The following is a 5765-nucleotide window of genomic DNA, read 5'->3' as shown; positions in this document are numbered from 1 at the left end:
TCAGAAGTTGCTCAGCAGAACAGACATATATCTTGGAGATTATCATTCAGCATGAAAGCTTGGGGTCTTTTTAGCTCCTGGGAGAGAACAATTTCTAAGGACAGGACCCTGTCTCCCCTCTTACTGAAGGTACAAACCCATGCAGTACAACAAATTTTGAATCTCCATATTTTAATTTAAAAATACAGTAGGCAAAAAAAAAAGAAGGTTCAGATATAAGCTGATCCTGGGGAGAATACATAGTTCTGTAGAAAAAGGAGCTTCTTTTCACTCACACATTTGAATATGTCTTTGATTTTTCTCTCTGTGAAAAGAGACAATTTATTTTTGAGATGAAAAATGATCTTGCAGCTGGGAAATGGGGCAAACATTCAGCAAAGGTGAGGTTATTGCCAACTTCTTCAGAGACCTTTGGCCAATCTAAGTGCTCCATGATGCCATTTCCAACTGCAAAATGTCAATAGCAACAGCACGTATCCTTCCTACTCAGATGGCCAACAATTTGGACCTGCCATTAACTCTTTCCATAAAACTAAGATCATAATTTCCTATTATATTATATTGCATTACATTACATTATGTAATGTAATATTATATATTATTATATGTTATTATTTTATATATTATATAAATAATTATTATTATTTTATAAATTATTGCAATGGCCTTCCCTTCCTTGTGCTTTGCTACATATTAACAAATTAATTTCTATTTTGCTTTTTAAAAGCTAAGAATGCACTTCTTTAACCTTTTAATTATTATAATAAAGGTAAGAAGACACAAGACCGAAAAGTTTAACAGTAGAGAAAGGCCAAATATCTTAACAGGAATTGCAGGTAGACTGTTTGATTTCATGTCTGAATGATTAATTTCAGCAAAGTAAACAAACCTGTTTTAGTGAACAACACAGTTACTTATTTCCAATGTGACAAACTTCAAATCCTGGTCTCCCCAGTACTAAATAATTTATATAGGGAAAATAATACCAGTAGAAATTAACATAATGCTCTATTTTGCTCTTCATTGAAGTGTATTTAGCATTGAACATTGTTTAATATTTCCAACATACATCCATAACTTTGTGAGTCTTTATTCAGCAAGGAATATCTCACAACCTCAAGATAACAAACTTCAAAATAAATTCAAATACTCAATCCAACTCTGTGTGTTTCCTGTTGTGAAGAGCAAATGGTCTTTCTAAAGCATACACCACTAAATTTCCTTGTTTTTCTTGTCATCTTGATTACTTTTTTTCTGATTTAAAATTTTATTTCTAAAAACAAAATTTCACATTCTTAAGTGTTTTTTCCATTATTCTTCCCTATTTTTTTTTTTTACCTTAGAAGAAGTAAAAGTATGCATATTTAAAAACATGAGAGCTCCCCCCAAACTTGCCAACTTTGAAATCCTCTTTCTGCTACAAAAATAAGCTCCTTTCCTCTCCAGAACTGGGATTTAAGTTTGCTACTCTAAGGTTAATCTTCTCCTCCCACCACACCATTCCCTCCATGTCCACTCACACACAGAACATTTCTCTATGCTTTCAGTGTCAAAACATGAATTAAAGGGTAACATAAATTGTCTTCCCCAAAATACAAAAAGCCTGAAAACGCACCAATGATGAGACATTTGATCCTTTCCTTCTCCTCAGCACTAGGGAGACTCATGGATGCACTAAAGTGATTTCAGCAAAGGGTAAGAATGATAGTTAAGAAATTGGAGCATCTGTCACAGTTGTGTTGCTCAGCTTGGAGAAAAGAAGGCTCAGGGGAATCTTTCAACATGTATAAACACCTGAGGGGTGCTAATGAAGAGAAGAGAGTCCAGTTCTCCATGGTGGTCAGTGCATGGACAAGAAGCAATGGGCATTAATGAAAGATACAGAAAATTCCATTTAAACATGAGGAAAAACTGGTTTATCGTGAAGCTGATTGAATGCTGGAATGGGTTGCCCAGAGAGGTTTTAGGGTCTTCATTGTTGGCCTCTTCCAATTTCTGTGATTCTGTGATTCTATGTTTTATAGGTAAATGCTGAAATGCTAAAAAAATATAGTGATGTAAATACCTTAATTGTTTACTTGACCATATTTAATAAGAGCTCATAAGTGCATTGCACCCCGTGCTTGCATCTAATATCTCTCACAAATAACCCTAGACGTGCCATCCCATTTGCCAAAACCTTAGTGTTTTTAGTTTTTAAATCATTTTCCTGTGAAATCTTTCTTCTCCAATTGAAAAAGAAACAAAACAAAACAACCAAACAAACAACCAAAAAAACCACAAACAAACACAAAAAAAAACACAGAAAAAGATTGTATTATGTAAAAGACAAGGCCTACAAGGCCCTTCAAGGTCTGAGGGGTCTGCAGAGTCATTTTCTTACTCTCACTCCTCTCTCCAGCTGAGATTACTGGTTTGTTTGGGTTTTTTTCCTAAACTATGTTACTCCAGAGACACTTCCACCATCACTGTTGGGCTTGGCCTTGGTCTGTCTTGGAGCTCGCTGGCTTTGACTCTATGGATACGGGGGAAGCTTCTCACTGAAGCCCCTACCAAAACCTTGCCAAACAAAGAAGTTGTTTCTCCTAGTTCCTGGAGCCTGTAACAAAGGAGAGCTGTATCCTGTGATCTTTTGCCTGTGGGCTTTTCTTTTCTTCTCCCCCCCCACCCTCTGTTCCTCTGATGTTAAAGTAAAGCTGCATTTTCACCGCAGAGCTTCATGGAGCATTTCTTGTGTGTATGTTGAGTCTCACTCTCACTTGCTCGTGGTCTTTCCCTTGATCAAGTACAGCCTTGAGCCTGTAATTGTGCTTTCATACACTTACCCTGGCTAGAGGCTTGAATCTGGGATAGCTTGTTACGGTTCAAAGCAATAGAACACCCACTCTGAAATGAGGGAAAATGATCCCCTTGCACTGACAACTCTACAGTTGTTTACTTGTATTTTCTCCTTGTGTTTTCATGACCAGGCCCACTGTCTCCTGATCCATCCCTTACCGAGGTGGCTCAGCCCAAAGAGTCACACAGAAAGATGTGCTGTCTTCAGTTAAACTTGCACAGCAGCTCTTCCCTCCCTTTTTGACCCACCAGACTGAAGATGGAGGCTCACACCACCATCCTCAGCACAAGAAAAAGGGCAGATTCCTCGTGTGGCATCTTCGGAGTGCAGGTGCTGAGTGACAGGCCAGCTTCACCTTGCTGCTCAAATCTGGGTGGCGATTACGAAAAGTGACTTTGCAAGGCAAACGTATAAACATTAACACTAATTCAATATTAAAAAAAAAATTGCAAAGTTCCCAGGCAATACACACTAAGGAAATTGCACCCCATCCTTGTGTCTCTGTGTGTCCAAGCTCCCTATTTGCCAACTAGCTCTTGATTAAAGTAGTGCACATATTTTCACTGGTGTCAGAAGGCAAAACATTTTGGAGCTTTTCAGCAAGGGAGGAGTCCAAAATGGTGTCTAAGAAGGAAAGTGGAAAGCAGAGGTATGTAAGATAGTTGCACCAAGGAAGAGTTCTGTGTAATCACATTTTAAGTGTTTCTGCTTCAGTACACAGTCATAAATGTCAGCTGAAAGTGAACTTTGCTGTTTATTAAATGTGTGTTAATAACATCATTGAAAATCAAAGTGCTCAATTGATTGCAAATGTAAATTGGCAATGCTGTGGTCTCTGTCTGCCAGTCAATCACAGCAGTATGAGCTAGGGAGGTAAAAACAAAATAAGGGAGCTGATTACAGAAGGCATTGAAGGAAGAGATAAATGCTAAAGAATATTTTTGTATTCTTGTATCATCAGACTCCTTACAACTCTTTATGCAGCAGCTGCCAAATATCCAATCCCCATGGCCTGTTTCTTTCAATTTAAAGCTCAGATGAGACACACACATCTTCATTCCCCCACCACAACCTCCTTTAGGAAAAAGCAAGAAGCAATGCTGGGTTATAGGAGACATTCCCTAGTGGAATATTATCCAGACTACCAGCTGGCTGGATGGGATCAAGGACTCAAGGAACACCTCCCTGTTCTTCCCATCTGTGCTTTTACTGACAAGAATGGCATAAAACTTTCAAAAGACTGACCACATCCAGAGCAAATACCAGCAAGCAACTAGCTACATCTCGAGAGAGTGACCAAAAACCTTCCTTTGGGAAGAAAGAAGACAGAAAGCCTTCTTGAAAAGACAGGATTTTCTCTACAGGATTTAAAAAGATTTTGGCAAAATCCTTTTTAGTAAATGTCAACTCCTTAATATTGCTTGATTTTTGAAACTGATAAAAATTCATTTAGTATCAACAAAGGCTTACTAAGTGCTACAGTCAACAAGCACTTAAAAGTTTATAACTTACCCCTCTCTGCCCTTAAATTCCCAGCCATCAAACAGCATAACATTATTCTGTAAATCTTCTTTGAATGTCTTTCTACATTGTTTACAATAATAAGACTTCAAATTCATCTGAGCTCCTAATTACCAGCGTAGTCTGAGTAGTACTAAATCAGACCCATATTATTGTATTATTATGCAGAAAGGGTCATAAGTGCTATTTGATTGACGCTATTTGTTTCCTGTACACAAATGAGAGTTCCCCTCTGAGCACAGCAGATACTGTCTTGAACAATATTGTTATGGAGATAAAGCACTGCAGAGACATCTTTTAGAGGAGAAATTAAAGTAACTCATAAGCAGCAGAACTAAGGAATCCTGCTTTCCTGTGGATTGGAGTCCTATCTCCTGCTGCTTTCCCTCATCATCAGTTCCCAAAAATCTTTTCCCTGTTACAGTAGTCAGTACAGGGAAAGGCACTGCGATGCTCCATCTGCCTTTTCATGGATTTGGACTATATCCCTGAGGAGCTGTACCTGGTTTTAAGCTACCTATAAGTCAATCAGTGCTGCTAAATACACTGGCTGGCCAAATAGAATAGGTTGAGCTTATATAGTTTCTTTTTGGAAGCACTAGTTTGGATTGCTTGCCTATTTAGACAGAACTTTCACAAAATATTTTGACCCTTATCTGTCTCCGTTTGCCACTTCTGACAAATGGAGCAACAATGGCCAGCAGATTCCAAAAGCATAAAGAGAAAATTAAGCATCAGATACACAAAGAACTCTCTCTGATCAACCTCACTTATACAAAAAGTTGTTCTGTCCCTCCTTCTTCAAATATCTTTAAAACATTTATTTCCAACTGAACCAAAACTGCTGAGATTTAGACAAATATGTAACAATCTGCTAATAAGTAGTTTATATAAATGCATAATCTGCTAATTTCAGACAAATGGGTAAGGTAAAGCCACAGGAAATTTCTGAAACTCAAAATAAAACCACCCCAGAAACACTCAGCTAAAAAAATGGTTTTGTTAGATACACAATAAGAACGACGTAAAAATACCTAAAGCCTTAAAATGTCAAGTGATGAATTATTTTATAAATGATTATTTGAGTGAAGTAGTATTTGACTTGATTTTTTGAAGAAACTTTAATTGAAGTACTTTTAAATTTTTTGCTGCCTATATAAAATACAATAATTGCTTAATTAACACATAATTACTTTCAGGAGTGACTAATTTTGGATTCTACTAAGTATGTGTTAATTGCTATGCTGGCAACTGCAAAACAAAAAGTCAGAAAGTGAAAACCTTCCCCTATCAAGGTCAGCATTTGCATTATAAGACAATCAAAATAGTGCTAAATCAATTAATAGTCCAATATCCAATGGCTGCAAGGCACTGGGCAGTGAAATGGAAGGACAACCATGGGATT

The sequence above is a fragment of the Chiroxiphia lanceolata genome, chromosome 4 (genome assembly GCF_009829145.1).
Source record: "Chiroxiphia lanceolata isolate bChiLan1 chromosome 4, bChiLan1.pri, whole genome shotgun sequence".
Lineage (NCBI taxonomy): Eukaryota > Metazoa > Chordata > Aves > Passeriformes > Pipridae > Chiroxiphia > Chiroxiphia lanceolata.
The sequence above is the reverse complement of the archived record's forward strand: the minus strand, read 5'-3'. Positions refer to the sequence as shown.